The 18,034-nt window shown below is 43.8% G+C and overlaps 1 long non-coding RNA gene across 2 annotated transcripts in view; it reads left to right on the top strand.

Annotated features, from left to right (window-relative positions):
- The window catches only part of LOC116595337, a 32,539-nt gene that overhangs the window by 4,861 nt on the left and 9,644 nt on the right, over positions 1 to 18,034 (top strand). For both annotated transcript variants that reach the window (XR_004287622.1, XR_004287623.1), the window contains exons 2-3: positions 9,888 to 10,392; positions 13,444 to 13,624. This is a non-coding gene — a long non-coding RNA (uncharacterized LOC116595337). The remainder of the gene's footprint in view (positions 1 to 9,887; positions 10,393 to 13,443; positions 13,625 to 18,034) is intronic.

The raw sequence follows: 18,034 nt of genomic DNA, 5'->3' as shown, positions 1-18,034 counted from the left end.
CCAACCCATTATGTATTTTCCTTTGGCCAGCAACTCTGAATTATGTTCAACTGAGCCATTCACAAACGAAAGAAGTTGTAACTTCAGCTGAGAAAATTCACCCTCTATACTGAAAAGTGAGTCAACTTCTTGGCAAAACTTGTGCCCTTCATCCTACCTTCTTAATATTTCTCAGCTCCCACCACCCACCACGCATCACCCCTCTCTTTTCTTTATCACAATTGTATTTACTTCAACCACCAATGAGTACTGTCACCCCTGTGCCAGACACTGGGCAAGGTGTCTTCATGAACATGACCTCATTTAAGTTTTCCCATGCCCCACCAGTAGAATAGGTAATGGACCTGGGTTTGAGAGAAGCGAGGGAACCTGTTCCGACTTCAGAGCTCAGCACTGAACTCAAGTCTTGCAACTTTATATTCTTTTAACTTCTAGTGGCCTCATCTGACCCTGGGCACAGAACTCTCTGATTCCATTGTAGTAGGAAACCTGTCTTCTCTAGAATACAGTGAGCTGCTGTTGGTAGAGGGGAAGGCTGGAATGTTAGGAGAAGGCTGGAAAGAAACAGGAAGATCTCCAGAAGAATGAGGTCTGGGTCCTCCTTGCTAGGATGGCAGAGACCCCACCTCCTGTCCTAGAAGGGATTAGGATGCGTTATGTCTGGGATCAGGCGGGATTCTTATTTTCTCTCTCAGAGCAACACAGCATTCCTCTGTGACCATGGTTTCTCAAAGTGGCCAGAGGTTCAATCAAGACTGGACCTCACTGAAGCTTCGAGGGCTTGGCTGGAGGGGTGGAGACAGCGGGGGTGGGGGGTGGGGTGGCGGGGGTGGGGTGGGGGTGGGAATCCGAAGCTAGGTGGCCTCTGTGGTGTGATCAGAAAGAGAAAATGCCAGGGAAGAGAGAAAAAAAAAAAAAAAAAAGTCAAGGGCAGAAAAAACAACCTGACATGGGCTTAAACAATGCACAGAGCCAAATTATTTCTTGAGATGTAGCCTGCCAGTGGTATTCCTTACTGGGGATTCTGGAGTAGAGGCCAGGAATGCTCTGAAAGACTCTTGCCTCTGACCTCCCCATGACCCACACCTGGTGGCCTGATGGCACAGGTGACAGCACAGCTGGAATGCATGTATCACACACAGCTGGGCTTCCATGTGCTGTCCCAGCCCCTGGCCCAGCTGCAGGAAGAGCAAGGCCCCAGCCCCCAGAGTTTGCCTCGCCCTCACATATATACAAATGCAGATCCGGGTAAACAGAGGCCTCAGAGGTTTGCCCCTGAATGGGATATTGGCCCAGGAGGACTGGCCTGCTTCCATCACAGAGGAAGGATGGGATGCGGCCCAGCACTCAGTAGGCCTGCAGTCTGAGAGATGAGAGTGTCCACCTAGCAGCTGCACATGGACCCATGGGTGTGTAGGAACTGGTGGCTGACTCTTGCTGGCGCTAGGCCCTGAGGACACAGTATAAAATGAACAGGGTCCTCTTGAAAACAGGCTTGGAGTAAAGGTCTCCTTTTTTCTTTTCAGCTTACTGGAAGATAAGGCCCCTGGGTTTCCAGGGTTTTTAATGGTGTGAGGTTTCCTGCAGACTTATCATCTTCCAGTTTGGGATTTGAGGGGAGGCTCTGGACAACTGGATTCTAAGGCCATTGCCACACACAACGATGTCTAGGGCATGGAATAAACGACTCTGGGAACTGCATTAGTTCTAGATTAAACCATGTTCCACTCCAAAGTGGATACTTGCGGTGTTAGGTTGAGGTGGGGAGAATGCATCCAGAGTGACAGTCGCTCAGTCAGGTTGAGCGCTGAGCCTCCTAAGAACTGTCTGAAAAGGGGCGAATGCAATCTTCTGGCTGTTTATGGGGACATGCAGGGAGCAGACATCCAATCTATATTTTGTCCACCCTCCATTTAATGACCACTCCCCTCCCACCAGCAGTTTGCCAATTAAAGGCCAATCTCTCTTGATTTCTTTGCTTTAAAAGGACATTTCGATTCACCCAGCCAAACAATTAAATCCCCCTCTCGCCTCTCCCTTCCCAGAGCTCAGGAACAAGATGCTTCCCTATCTCGTGCCAGCATCGAGCCGTGGGAAGGAGCTGATCTCAGGTGCTAACCTGCAGTTATCAGAATGCCAGACTCATTTAGGGAGCTCAACTCTGGAACCCGAGGCGATCCTTTCATTGATTGTGGAAAGCGCTGTTTAGATTTTGTCCTTGCTCAGTAAACAACTAAAAGTAACTGCGGGATTTCTTCCTTACGTTCAGCTGAATCCCTCTCCTTTTCTCTCTCTGTCTCAAACAGGCGCGCGCGCAGTGCATCGAGCTTGTGCGTGTGTACACACACACACACACACACACACACACACACACACTCCTCCCCTCCCACAGACTCTTGTTAATCAGGAAAGGATAGTCAGACCACTGTCCCTTTATAACAAACACCCCCAGCTAGCTTCTCTCCCCACCCCCAGTGTCTGGGTCTTTCAGGGTAGTAGGGCTATACATATCCTGCTAAAACTCACCTCTCTCCCAAAGGACATAGCCTCCCAAGTTCCTAAATCTGTAGGGAAAGCTCTTGAGAAAGGGTTGTGCCTTTGGGTTCCTCATGCTGCCACCTCTGAAAGTTCCCACCTGACTAAAATATTTGCCAGGGACTTCCTTGGGCTATTCCTCCTTGGCCTCCCTTCCCCCACCCTCAGTGCTTCCCGAGGTCTGGGTTGTCTTTGATAAGCTCGGTGCAGCTCAGACCCAGCTCAACAAAGTTGGGGGTTGAGGGGCGGATTCCCTGTCTGCAATGCTGCACTGGACAGAAGGGTCCAGGATACAGATCTCTTCAGGGATAAAGGCGAATTAAATTAGCAAACTCACTCCCATGATCAAACTTTTGAGGTTCTTAGCAAGATCCCCATTTACTCCAATTACTAATAGTAAAAGACAAAGATGCTTCCTATTGTCCACAATCTGCAATTCTCTGAATAGACCATTTGTTTTAATTAGGTCCCCTTCATTTAGCTCTATCTGTAGGAACAGGTTCGCTCTGAAGTGATTGTGTCGAACGTGCGCACTCTGCCATCTATTTGTGTAAAATAAATAGAAGGACATAATTGCCAGTCATCACAATATAAAAGATTAGTGCAAATCCTAAACAATGACCATTTAAAATTCAATAATTCTTAGAAAAAGGAATCAAATGATAAATAAAGCACAGTTTCTCTGAAGGTGTTAGACACAATCAGCCTGCAACGAATGTGTTCTTAAAAATTAAGGAACTTTCTTTTTCCAAGTTGGTCCTATTTCAAATGGAATTCGTTTTTATTTGTTTAAATTCCTTTCACATGAAAAAATCATTTCAAATTAGATCACTTCAGCTTCACATACAGTTCTTCAATATCAGCCAGCCTCCAGCAGAAAGCTTCTTAAAAGTCTTACAGATCTAATACCTGGTTTTATTCTTCGCAAGATGCCAAAACTCTAATATCTTTTATTTTTTTTTAAGTCCCCAATTTTGTCCATGAGACATCCACTTTTAGGGAAACAAAACAAAACAAACGAAAATAGATACTGTAATGGGTAAATTCTTAGGACTTCAGATAGAGATATTTTTCACAATATCGAGTGTTCCACAATCATGCACATTAAGCAAATATTTTTTTAATGAGGGATATTTTGCAAATAATTGCTATTTTATTATATAAGGTACAAAGCAATAACGTATGCCATTTCTTTGAACCCCTTCCGTTTTCCTAGTACAGTTTTGTGAAGGAGAATAAAATACACTTGGGGTTTTGATTTATTTATTATGTGCCAAACCATCTGCATATTTGACAAGACTCAGCTATTTTTCTGCATCATGTACAGTCTATGCTGTGTCCTGAAGAAAAGGAAGAATAACAGAGTGCCCTCCCCTCGACCACTTGTGTTACGGTCTTGGGTGTAGCTGTTCACATGCAGCTCACAGCATTCTAGCTTCATTGTTATTGATAATGCTATTTTGTTAAATACCAGCTTGGCTAAGACTAAAGCTAATTACCTAATTTCACTTCATATTTGCCTCTGAATTTTATGCTTGATAAAATAGCTCAATGATGTTAATTAAATCTCTCCTTTCAATGATGATTTCTTTGTATTTCTCAAAGTTTGTCTTTCTAGCTATGAAATTTACACTGAAAATATTTCTGGGGTAGCAAGTTCATTGATCATTTTTGGATTAAGCCCGTGAATAAAGTATATTTTTAAATGTCTCCAAGTAAAAATGGACTAGATTCTATGTAGAAGAGGAATTTGTTCTGTTTACCTCTTTCCTTTTGCAATGTTTGTGCAGATCTCCCCTCACCTGGGGAGTAGTTTAGATATTTTGTAATAGTTCACCTTCTCTGGAGCCCAGGCATAGCCATGCTAAGTTTTGAAAAATAATTCAGGATAATTCTAACTCGTAGATATTGGGACGCAGGTTGTAACCTCCTATGGCTCTCTGAAATAAGCGATATTCTGTTTGGTGCAAGGGGCGAAAAACACGACCTAACAGTGTTTACATGTGTATTCAGCCATGAAATTGAATATTATCAAAGTTGAAAAATGCAAATCAAATTAAAACCGGGAAAATTGTCTTTGGAATTACAGCGGCCTGGAGCCCCCAAGTGTTTGCTTAAATTGAAGCGTTTAGAAAATGAAAAACCCTAAATTGCTCCCCTCCATCTCCCACCCGCCACTCCCCCGCAGTTATGAAATTTATTCTTTCTCTTAGAAATACATTGAGGCTCAGGCATCAATCGTTCATCCTAGGCATCAACCACGTTGGAACAGAACTTTTTCTTAAAAATTGTCTCCCTTTACTTAGTGTTACTAAAGTCGGGAGTGCTTCAGAAACCGAGCGGCACCCTCTTTCCTCAATTCCGAAATGAGCCCCAAGCCATAGGCTGTGGGGCACGGTTTTGCCGCTTGCGAGCGGCGGGGAAACCTTGTGCTACTGCCGGGCGGAAGCCAACCAAGCTGTGCGCTCCTGACCCGGGCGGCGCGGGTCCGGAAGGATAGCGAGCAGCGGTGCTGGGGCTCCCGGCCGCACCCCCGGGTCTGCGCAGCCGGGACTGCCAGAACGCTGGGTCCGCGGAGCTGCCGGCAAAGCCCCGGGAACCTCCTCGTGCTTCGGGCGGGCTTTCCCACGTCTGGGAAGCCTGGAAGCTGGAAACGTGGCGCCTTGCTTCGCCCCGCTCTCGGTGCTCCCTTCGTTAACGCAGGACTTCCCAGGGTCTTCGTGGAGGAGGCCGAAAAAGGGAAGTGTCAAAAACCTATTTTTTAGAAGAGAAAGAGATCTATAAAGCAATAGGCGGTGGGGAGAAGGAACGGGGGCGGGTCAGTGTTGCCTTTTTCCAAGTTCTAAAGTGCAGGGAACAAACCTTAAGTGGCCAACCCACCAGATGGGGCCAATCCCACCCCAAGTAGCCTGCAAACTTTATTCCTCTCCTGCCCCTCCCCCATCTCCCGGCAGCCTGGGAGAAAACCAGCGCGCCCGGCGCTCTCCAGCAGGTGCCAAGCGCGGACACTTTCGGAGAGAGCCCGCATGGCTCGCGCTGCGCGGCAGGACGTGCAGGTGGAACCGCCGGCGGCGCTCTGCGTGAACCCGTCAAGGGTGGCTAGGGTAGGAGCAGGACCCAGGCAGCCATGCCCAGCAGTGTTAATTGGGTCTGTGGGGAGGCTGGGGATGCCAGCAACGACTTGGATGTGCTGGCGTGGACTTGGAAAAACTTCTACTTCATTTGATGACCCCAAGGATGTTCATTTCGCCCCGCAGCCTGCGCTTTCCCCAGTTCGAACACCCAAGCGTGGTCAGGCCGGGGATCGCCAATGGCGGTCTGAATTTTTGTCCCCAGGGAAGGGGAGACAACTGGTGGCCTCCGCGTCACTTGGTCCTCCCTCCTGGATTCCTCCTCAATCCTTGTAGATTTGAGGGGCAGACCCTGTTCCTGAAACGCAGTAAGTCCAGTCCCACGAACCCTGGTAGGGGAGGGGTGGGGAGTAGCGAAAGCCAATTTTTATTTGAAACTTGCCCCTTTATTTCTTTTCCCGGAAGCCCTGGATCAAGACTAGCTAAACTATGGCTGAGTAAACAACCCATGTTCTCCAGAGTTTAAATCTACCCATAAGTTGTGGTCGTGTTTTGGAGATTCAGGATCCCATTTCCAAGGAGAGTTGTGGGGGCATGTTTATATTTGTTTTTTTTAAAATCAAGCAAAGGAAACAGCAGCCAATTAAAATGAAATATTATTATTTGCCTCCAACGTTGTCAGTGATTTGCCCCCAGGGATCCACAATTTTCCCAAGCCTGTTAACGGGTGACAATGAATGAGTGCCTCCTGTAATTTAATTTTCCTGTCACACTAAATAGAGCTACATTGTAAACCTTAGATCTACTCTTACTGATAGGATCGCCTTGTTTTGCCATTTGCACCATAAAGACCCCCAAAAGGGACACTGTATTGTGACCTCTACTCTTGAATTATTCAAGAACTTAATGACATTTTCCATTTTAAAAAGGGAACTAATTGCCATGGATGTAAAGCATGTGACCTTCTCTCAGTGCCCAGTATGAGAATGTAACCATCTGTATGTGCATACAGGAGCTGCAGAAAGCGGGCAAAAATAGAAGAAAGATGTAAACATAAATGAGCTCCAAATGGACATGGAATTAACCACATTATTTAATTCCACCCCAAGCCATTATGTAATTTTCCAGAAAGTTCTCTTATCTAACCTAAAATCTTTATAAAATCAGCCATCAATTCAAGCCTGTTTTTTGGGTATGGCATGACTTGTTAGCTAAGACAGTAACATTTGAATTTGTGAAATCCAGTGTGTCTTCATTAGTGGGAAACTACTTGGCGTGCTATCAAACAAAATATCTAATAATCTGCTCCCCCCTTTTCCCCTGGCCTTTCTTCATTCCATTTTTTTCCTTTTTTACTCAATAGGAAAAAGAAACTCACAACTGCAAAGAAATCGCACCTCAGTATTTAGTATTTAAATCAGGCTTAAGTTAATTTTGAAATTCTTCAAGACCAGCATTCTCACTCTTCAAATTCCTTGAAAATGGATGCTTATCTTTCCTCAAAATCAAAAGACTCCTAGTGTATTTTCTACTGTCCTCTCACTCTTTCCCTAACTCCTAGAGGAAAGCAAAAAGAGAGAAAATGTTCTTTGGCTTTATAATTTCACAGTGTGCAAAGATGCTCCCATGCTTTTCCTGATCTATCTAGTAAGTCCACAGCCAATGTTAACCATTTTAAAGGGGTGAGTAAATTGGGAATAAAACACATTCCCCAGGCTGGGATGCAAATACTTCTTTTGAACTTTTAAGTGATGCTTTCAACAAGGAATCATCATTTGGGCCGAGAACAGACAGTTCCTTTTTAATAACCACACCATGGCTTCATTGAGAACCAAGTAACTTCACTCTGTGAGCCTGTGTGAATTCACATCTCCATTTTGTAGAATTTGTGGAAAAGAAAATAAAGTATATTTGAACACCTGACTCAATTCTGATGGATCCCCCATTACATCACCCTCTTCTATACAACTGTTGCCACTGCAGCTTGGAGTCCTATGCAAAACAGAGTGTCTGACACTCTATCTGTGGAAGGATATTATTTTAAAGGAGTTTGTCATAAAGCCACTATCACTCTCACGTTATATAACAAAGCAACTGCTTTCATATTTCTTCAAAAGAAACTTGTTTCCTTCCTTGGTATTATGTCCTCTTTGTGTACAGTAACATGGCAGAAAAAAGGAGTAGGGACATATAGTTCTTATTGTTAAATAATAAGGACATACTTAAGGAATGAAATTTGAAACATTTTCAAACCAAGAAAAGTTGCAACAGATACAGAATGAACAAAGATCCTTCTCCTGGCAAGTTTCCTGTGCAAAAAGTAGCATGTGATGGGTCAAATGTTAATTTCACTTTACTGATTTTTTATTTAGTTCTCCAAATTAAAAAAATTTTTTTTGAACAGCTCAAGGTAGATAAGAAGACAGAGACACAATTAGAGGGTCTCTCACAGCATGTATTAGACACTGTCCAGCATTCTACAGTATTATAATCCAGTAATTTTTCCACAGTGACCGTATGTGTTCAAAATGAAAATTTGATTCACTGTTCAAACTGTCACCCTGTGTAAATGACAGTGGGTTTTTTTTTTCATCATAAAAAAAACAAAAACAAAAACAAAAACAAATTCTTGATCTAGTACCGCTTGAAGGAAATTGTAAGTACCAAGGAAAGTTTATAGCATCTTTAGAGTACAGCAAAGCTGTCTCCTCACTCTCTTTCTAGATTGCTTCCTCTTTGGAATGGATTTCTGTGTTGACAATTCAGAGAACTGGGAGGAGGAATTTTATCTTCACTGAGCTTGAGTGGATGATTCTAGAGGGATGTGCAAGAGATTCTTTTTTTTATTTTATTTTATTTTTTTATTTGACAGATAGAGATCACAGGTAGGCAGAGAGAGAGGAGGAAGCAGGCTCCCTGCTAAGCAGAAAACCTGATGTGGGGCTCAATCCCAGGACCCCGGGATCATGACCAGAGCCGAAGGCAGAGGCTTTAACCCACTGAGCCTCCCAGGCATCCCTGTGCAAGAGATTCTAAATGAGGGCCTTATTTCACCCGGTTCCCATCCTCACCTCCCCCTGCCCCCCAAAAAGCAAAAGCAAAAGCAACAGCTTTGAAAAGCATTCCCAGTTTGGCTTTTATGAAGGGTAAACTGAGATGCCTTTTCCATGGTGCAGGAGTGGCATTTTAGTTCCTCATCTGTAAAATGGGTTTGTTCTTTCTCCATCAAGTCTGGAGTGAAGGGACACAGTGAGGCTTTGTGACTGTGTCTCTTGGCGTTAATGGAGATCAACAACACTGTGCACTTTGGTTATTTTCCAAGATGCTGTGCACACACGGGAAAGGAAAAATGAAGCAATTATTCAGGGGAAAATAAGGTAGCTTAAGATACCAAGGCAGATATATTATCAAGCCAGCCTGTCTTTATGCATGTGTAATTTCTTCAGTTTTCCAGGCCCCGTTAGGCTTTCAACAACTGTGGTGTGCCAACAGCCTGAGGTGCTTGTCTTTTTTCATTTTTACCTCCTGCCAGGAAGACCGATGTACACATATTTTCACCCCCATTCCTGAAATTGCTTATACCCTTTGTCTCCTCCTCTAAAGATTTTCAACTGTTGATGTATGGAAAACACCAGAGCTAGGCAAAGTTGATGATAACTTTCTGTCTAATTCTATTTATCTGAATGTAGGTGCATATATATATATAGAGAGAGAGAACTTCTGACTATCCATTCTTCTTCTCCTGGGAAATAACATCAAGATAGCTCAACTCTGACATGGTTACTAAAAACACCTTTTAAAACACCTCCATTTCTTCTGTTTAGTAAATATTTATCTAATAACATGGATGTGGCCTGACTCTGTGTCAGGATTCTGCTATTGCATAGAAAGTTGCCCATGACTAACAAAATGGTTATAAAGTCACTCAGCAGTAACATTTTCCAGCACAAGCAAGTGTGGCTGTGGAAGTAGGAACATCTGGTTCTGGTGCTCAGGGAGTCATACAAAACTCTGAAAAGATTTTCCATAGGATGGGTGAAGCTCTTGTGTTATACTGGTCCTCTATGATGCCGATTAAGTGTTTGAATCATGGAGTAATAAAGCATGTATAAAATATATCTTCACTGAGGCCATATGTTCTAGGCATGGAAGACATCAATTTTCTAATGAAAATATAGAGACTCTTCAAAACATACCATTGGGATATATATAGTTCACTTTTCAAACAAAATTCGAATGACTGCCTGATTCTCCTTGACTGCATTCTTATGTTTTCTCTAGATTTGCTTGTTCCCAGCAACCAGAACAGAAAGATGAGATGGAGGAAGCTACTGTTTTTCTAAGAGTCCCACGTGTTGGAAAGTACATGAACTTCTCCCCAGGCTGAACTTTGACCGTCACAAGAGTGTCCCCAACAGGCCATACTTTTGCTGTCAGATTCGAATTGCTCCTGGATGCTTTCCTCTGAGTTTTCAAAGAGTATCAACTGAGGAATGAGACACAAAAGCAGACTGTTAATAGAGAGGCCATGGCCCAAGTCCAGATGGGTGCTGTGTATGCACCTGGAGCTCTCAAGATAAAGGGAAGGGGGCACATGGAAATCGAGACTTGCCGCCTTGGACCAAACTACCAGACCCACAAAGCATCAGAATATGTCGACAAAAGATGTTAAAATATGAAAGTGTTGATTTGCCCTGCAGTGCAAATTGAAGTTGTGATGGTTAGGTTGCCCAAGTAGACCTTCAACCTTCCATGAAGTCTCTTACCATGACTAATAAAGCTTACTGTGAGTAAATAATGATGGGTGGCCAATTTTTATAAAAATTCCTGGCCTAAAAGTGAGGGACTATCTTAAGATGTCATTACTTTTCAGTGACAGGGGAAAAAAAATCCACAGACGCAGAGTGATTGCTTGGGGTGAAAGGTGCTCCAGTATTCATCCCTTGTGGGCCTTTCTTTGCTGGTTGATAAGATTTTGTGGCCCTGCCTTATAGAAAGCAGAGTGGGCAGCATGTACATAGGCCCTGTGAACTTCTTGGAGTAGCAGAGCAGGCGCACTTTCCCCAAGGAACCCTGACCCTGACGGGACCCACGAGTAGCCCAGGGCACGCACACCAAGGCCTCTGACATCTCCCCATCATGGCACACACATGGCACACTGGTGATGACACATTCCAAAAGGAAGGGAATCATGGGTCTCAGGGATGGTCAGCTTGGGGACAGTTGTATTACTCTGAGTGCCATTTTCCATTATTGGGGTGAAGTAGGGCATCGAAGGGACAGAGTTCAACCTGTTTCAAGTGAAAAAATGTCAACCCCAAGGCCCACAGAGCACCTCTTCTTTCCTTTTGAAGACTGAGTGTCTTTCACAAGCTGGCCATTTGCTGCATGGGGGTTTCTAACATAATGTGATTTTTTAGTGTGCTTTGTCTCCGTGGAGAGGCTTCAGAAAGCCCTTGAAGTCCTCAGCCTTAAATCCATGTTAATAGGGGAAGTCTTTTTTTTTTTTTTTTGGTGGAGAGATTGGTTGGGAGAAACATTGACCCAGACTGCACTCTGGGTAAACTAGGGCAAAAGACCTGATATCATCTGCTGGGTACTTATTAACCACTGCTCATTTGTGGGATCAATATTTCCAGCAAAGGAGTCAACACTCAAGATACACCACTACGTACGTCTCATTTTTTTTCTTGACACACAATTTATTTTATAAATGCATCTGCTGGAGAAGAAAAGGCAGTAGGAAGGACTGTGTCTTTTATCTGAGGGATATGCAAAGCACATTTATTTTCAGCTTTTATCTCTGGAATTGTATGTTGATCCCATACATATAGATTGATTTTGTTCAGGTAGATAATGAAAAGTCAAGTGGAAAATTACACAATGGCACTCACGATCCTCGTCTTATATCGGTATATAAATTGGTTTATTATTTCATTCTATTAAAGAGTTTTTTTTTTTCCCCCCCTTAATACCAGGAAAACTTCACAATGCATCATGTTGTCAGTTTCATTGAATTTTCTTTTGGGGGAGGAGGTAGAGAAGGGGAGCAGAGGGAAGCCATTTATTCTGCTCCCTTTTCTAATTGTACTGGCTAAGTGAGCTTCCACAGGCGAGTGTCCTTGCAAATTCTCTCCCCTAGCCCCCTTTAGGGTCACACACACAGTTTCTGTAACTCCGGGGCCCTTCTGGGCCTGAACAAAGATGTTCACCGTACACGTCCTTTTCCATAAGTGGATATTTTCCACCCCAGGCAATTCTAAATTTTGTCACGATGACTGAAAAAGGCGAGCCCCTCCCCGGAGTACGAAGAGACCAGGGGCAAGAGGGTGGTAGCCGGATAAAGGCCACCACCAAGGGACAGCTTGGAGCCAGAATCCTGGAGGAAACGTTATTAATAAACATCTTCTGGACATTTGGTAGCCCGTGGAGCTTGCTCCAGCTTAAAGCAATTAATTCAGGACACTGACATAAACTCTCCAGGTCTTTGACAGCTTGGAGCCGAAATAAAAATGCTAGTTCTCCCGGGAAGAGAAGAGGCTGGCTAGCTCTTTTCTGGACTGTTTGCTTATAGGCCCAGAGAGCAACCTTCCTTGCAGAATGAAATGCAAGGGCACAAACAATGTACCAGGGAGAGAATAGAAGATGGGAATGAACAGTTTGAACTATTTGCTCAGCAGAAGGGCACCACAATGCTGGGGTAGTGGTTTTCCCATGCATCCACCGTCCCTTCTTTGGGGTCTTTTGTTGTCCCCTGTCTCCTTTGGCCAGATAAGAGCACAGCTGCAGCATTGCAGCTAAGTAAGGCTGTACTTATCCCCCTAAATCTCGGGGTGCCTTTACTGTAATGGGTTAGGCTCGGCTCCCTTTTATTTTACAAGGGGATGGCAAGGGAGAGAATGGAAGAATGGAGTGGGGGAAGGGTGTGTGGGGGGCTGGGACTATGACATGGTTTGTATCTGATTTGTGATTTTTTTTTTTCCTTTCTTTCTTAAATCCAGGCAGTGATCAGATATAGTCTTTGTGGGGCATTTAAATAGAAGGGTTCAGTGATTTGTAATGGTCGCTGGATAATATGTTGCTTTTTGGGGAAAGAAGCAGAAGGTGTGTATATAGTGAAGAAAAGTCGGGGGGGGGGGGGGGGTTGAGGCAGAGTTTTTGGTTTAAACAACCAGGCTTCTCTGGTTGTTGGAAACATGGGAAAGTTGTGAATTGTCAATTTAAAAACTGTGTTCATTGATGATCTGTCACTTCTGAAAAATCATTCTGGACTCCTCTCTTTTCCAAACTTCTTTTGTTCAGAGTAGGAATGGAAAGAGGTTGCTGGAATCAGAGTTAAAACTAGGATAATCTGGAGATGAACATAAAATGTACTTTTGTAATTGCAATAAATTATACCACTAATCAGAGTAAATGTCACCTAAAATGTAATCAAATGTTCTTTCACATTTGCTCTTTTAAAGTCGGAGCCTACTTTAAATGCCGTAAGAGACAGTAGACATGGTAATAATACAAAAACAAGCACAAAGTATGTTTTACCTTAAATTCATTTTGAAGTCAGAATCTAACACGGGTTTGCAGTTGTGTGTGTGTTCCAACTCAGTGGGTTTTGCCACCAATGTTGGGAGCCAAGCCACAATGCTTAAGTCTATTGTAATAAGGTTTATTTAGCCTGAATAGTTTTATTAGGTGAAAAGGCAAAAAAGTTGAACATGGAAGAAAATTCAAGTTTTACTATGATTCTATTAATTGTTCACAGGCCAGAAACCCACCTGCGGGAAGTAGAAAGTTTCAATGCTGTTTTTTGTTTTGTTTTGTTTTGTTTTGTTTTCCACAGACAAAACTCACAGGGAAAAAAAAAAAAAAAAAACCTTCTGTATATTTTTCCTGCTGGGTGGTCAGAAGGAAAGGCCACGAAGCCAAAGGCCTCCCATTGAGACAGTGCTCTACGGAAAGCCGACCTCACGTGCAGCAGCCGCAGGAGATGAGAGCACCTGTCGGGTCTCCGCCACTCCTTGGTGAGCTCTGCGCGTGCGGGGGGAGGGCAGCCACGCACCACCCCCATGGCAGGGGACAGAGACTTCCTCCCCACGACCCCCCCCCCACCACTGCTGGGAAACGCCCACCCCATGTGCCCACACGGGGCTCAAGACATCCTGCAAAATGTCGTGTGGTCATTGTCCAGTAGAGCTGCTAAGTAGTTTTAATGCCAGTGAGTATTAAATTTGTTTAAAAAACGTGTGTGAGTGTGTGGGTGTGTGTTCTGCCCTGCAGGGAAGAAGGGAGAGAATATGGGAGTTGGAGGCGGCGGGGTGGTGGTGGGGGGGTGGTTCTATTTAGACTTTTGCAAATGTGTGATGGGACCATGAAAAAAGATTCCTTCATATATGTCATTTTTGCTATGCTTTTGTGTAAACATATATGGATGGCATAACCTTTTTTTTCCCCTACAAGAATTGTAATAAAACTATCAAGTATAAAATGTTATGCATTTGTTTTGCAAGCATAGATTTTAAAATTTTGTATTTAGTACAGAAATGCTACCACATAATAAAGCACAAGCACATCTTCTTTCCTGATTAGGTGCTTAGATTAAATGTATACCATTTACAAAAACTGAACCAGGTGAAGGAATAGTAGTCTTCTTAGGTAAATGTATTTCTTTTCTCCTCCCTAACTCTTGACATGAAGAAAAACTTGTCCGAAGAAAATTTTTCTCCTATGGCATTTTAAGAATGATCTGAAAATCATATTGAACCTTTGTGGAAATGACTTTTCTCTTTTCAAGATCATGGATTTCCACAGAAGGGGAATTGGGTTTTTTTTGTTTTTTTGTGGGTTTTTTTGGGTCAATTTCTGCAAAGAATGCCCATATGTCTGGTATACAGCACAAAGCTGCATGCGTTGAGAGGCCTCTGGGGGAGAAGGAATGCCACAGTGGAGGGCAAAGGCACAAATAATGAATCAAGTTTAAAAGACTGTGGTCAGAAGCAAGGAGCAAGTGATACTGATCTTATATGAGATGGGCTTGGACATCACATCAGCTGCCACGGGGTTTGATTAATGAGGCATTAAGGAGATCGAGTGACACTTACAGCTAGTTACTTATGGTGCTAATTTCAAAACACTTTGCAATAGACAAAGAGACTCTGCTCATAATGCAAAGTAATTTGTGGTGTGTTCCTGGTGAATGCATTTAGTGAAGCAAATATAGTTATGCAGAATTTAAATTAAGGTTGACACTAATGTAAACAGAGCCCAAGAACCACTGTCCAATAATTTGATGAGGACACAGGTTTTAATCAAGCCTCTTCCACTAAAATAGCAATTTAAATCCCCATCGTTTAAACTGGATAAAATGCTTAACCATGAAGGTTGGGGGGAAAAATAGAAATTTACTAGAAAAAGATAAAAGAAACACAATATCTCTGGGGAAACTGTGACTATATTTTGACCCAACAAAGCGTTATCCATGTTGATTTAAATATCGGATTGATTCCAGGGCTGGATTCTAGGAATTCGAGGGCATTTGCCAAGTATCTTTTTTGTTGTTGTGAAATTATGGCTTAATGCATTTTGGTATTATTAATCTTAAAATAAAAATGATCCTGCTAATGAGGAAATGGAGACTCCAAATGGATTCTGAATCTCTAGAAGTATTTATTTTATTTATTCAAAGGAGAAATATCACCCCCCATGGGCCCCCAACCGACTGGTACTTGAACTTAAATTTTCCAAATTGACTGGGGGTGGTGAGGATGGAGGCAGGTCTGGTACCTGGAGCTGGCCTGCCTACCTGGAAGGATACCTTTTCCAGGAAGAACCCATGCACTCATATATGGCTATTTTCTGGTTTGCTGGTTTATTTATCTTACTAAAAATCATTTGGGGAGGAAGGTGGTTAGTCCAGGCATTAACATTAATTAAAATGCCAGCCACCCACATTCCAGGGCCTGGGAGGTCTCCTGTATCAGAAACAAAACAGAATAGCAGTTTACTCTGTCACAGCTCCTGGAAGGAAAAAGCAGTGAAGGCTAGAAACAAAATATCCCAGGTCTCAGGACTTTACTGTTAGCAATGGAATAGGAGAGTGAAGGCAACTAAATTGTGATCTGACTGTTCCAGATCATGTTAATGATGTATTTTCTGGGGAAGAATTTGTACGGAGGTGGTTTTTTATTTTTATTTTATTTATTATTATTATTTTTTTTAATATTCCAAAGAAAGGGCCCTAAACAATGTAGAAAAAAAAGAATGTGTTAAATTTTAAGTGGTAAATGTAAGGTGTTCTGAAAGGCTCCTAGCGGTAATTTTCAAGGTCACTCTCCTTATGGAACTTAGACCAGGGCAAAAGGTGAGGGGAAAACTGGAGACTCAAATTTTGGGGAGAAGTACTGAGTATTTACTTTGATCCTGGTCCCATCTGCGTGGCAACAGGTCCTGTACGTGGTGAATAAATCATGCTTCTAAGATCGGATGGACAGTAAGGGCAGGGTTATCCCTCTCTGATCCCAGAGCAGTGTCCCCTGTCATCGGCCTCAGCCCCACAAGGGACGTGTCCTATTGCAAAGAAGCCAGTGTCCCTTTCTCCCTTTCTTTGCTACTCCTTCCTCTGTGGTGGTTGAGTGGACTGTCAGTGCTGCTTTGGGAAGACTCCACTTCAGGTGCATCACCTGAGGAATAACCGAAGACTCAGACTCCCTTCCTCCAAATATGTTTAAGAGGGGAGGGGACCTCTGATCATCTTCATCCCTCTGGAATCAGAGTAAAGGGACTGAAAATGCATCAGTGTGCATAACAGCTGCAAACATGGGGATTCTGAAGGTAACAGGGTTTGTATTCTCTGTGTTCAAAACAGACTCTTTGGCATCCTGATGTTGGGAGCTCAGGTGGAGAGGTGAGAGGAGATGGGCTGGGAGGTGGCTCAGAAGCCACAAGGCTGAGGCTCACACACTGGACATGCAGCCTGCAGGCTTCTTCTCCCTTCTACTAGAGGAGAAGCCGCAAAGAGCAGAGTGGGACGGTAGGAGGCGGGGAGAGACCTGTGCAGGACCAACACTGCATGTCAGTGTCTTCCTGAATAATGTAAGGAATATAATTTGTTAGGCGATGTCTTTGGGGGTTTCCTGGGTTTGGGAACATACTGAGTTCCTTCTGGGCTCTGATTCACAGACTCTTCACCTTGTCTTGATGCCTGCTCTGTGGAGTGTTGTCCCTAAGGGCTGTGATGCACTTGGCATTGACACAGAATGTTGATTTTTGCCCTTGGGAGGCATGACCCTGCCTGACCTATGTGGCAAAGTCACATCTCATGGCAGTTGCAAGCTTTGGGGGACAGAGGTAGGTGCTGCTCCTCTGGGGACAGTTCTGATAAGTCCTTAGTGGGGATGGCAGTGAGCAGCCCCATGGTGCTTCTCCTGTACCTCACTCCTGTTTCTTGAGGTCCTGTTCCCAGGAAGCCACATGCACACATGTCCTGCTTCCTGCTGGAAGAGCTGTCCTCCACTTATCTCCCCATCCTCGCTGGGGCTGGCCAGTCAGTCCGTGTGGGAGGAACAATGTGGGAGAACCATTTTGCTGTCCCCTTCACTTTATTCTTCTACCCATAAATCTGGAGACTTCGTGCGTCTGAACTCACTTGCCACACACTCTTGGCTGCATCTTATTCTTTTTTACACTGATGCATTGATGCAGAATTGACGGGGGTGGTTGCATTTCACCCTCAGCTCCTCGGAGGTAACATGGGTGAAGGCTTGTAAATGCCAACCCATCTCTTTTGTCCCCTGTCACTCTCTGTCTGTCAGAGGATAAAACAAAACAATGTCACAGACAATTGTTTGAAAAAAAAAATGGCTTCACAAAATTCCCTGGACATAACTGACACTGGTGGTACATTTTGGACTCATAGCTTTTTATGGAAACATGGGGCACAATTGTGTGTGGCAAGGCCAATAGGCTGTCAGCAGTCAGCTCTCTACCTTCACTGAGAAGAACTCGCATTCTTTTGCCTGCTTTGTGAGAGAAATCCAAACCTGTTTCTCCTGCCCTACCTCTCGATTTGGAATCCCAGTGCAAATCCCAACATCAACAAGGTTGCTATGGTTTTTTATGATTATCTTAAGAATTTGTCTCAAGTGAGGCTCGAGTATTGCCAGGGGAAGGCGCTGAGATCACACTCGGCTCAGCACACATTCCCCACTTTCTTCCTTCCTGTCTCTTGCACTCCAAACGCCACCTCCGGGCACACAAAACTTGCTTTTTTATAAGAACCACAATTTACCATGTAATTCTGGGCCCAGAGCCCTCCACTGATTTCCTCTTACACTGAAAAGAGATGACAAAGATCTTCTCATCACCTTTAAAGCAGTCCCCATTCCCAATAAACACTGACTCCTTCCCTGGGACCCCCTGGATAGAGCCCTTGGCCC

Source organism: Mustela erminea, chromosome 7, assembly GCF_009829155.1.
Source record: "Mustela erminea isolate mMusErm1 chromosome 7, mMusErm1.Pri, whole genome shotgun sequence".
In the NCBI taxonomy this organism is placed as follows: domain Eukaryota; kingdom Metazoa; phylum Chordata; class Mammalia; order Carnivora; family Mustelidae; genus Mustela; species Mustela erminea.
This window is presented reverse-complemented; position numbering and strand designations above follow the sequence as displayed.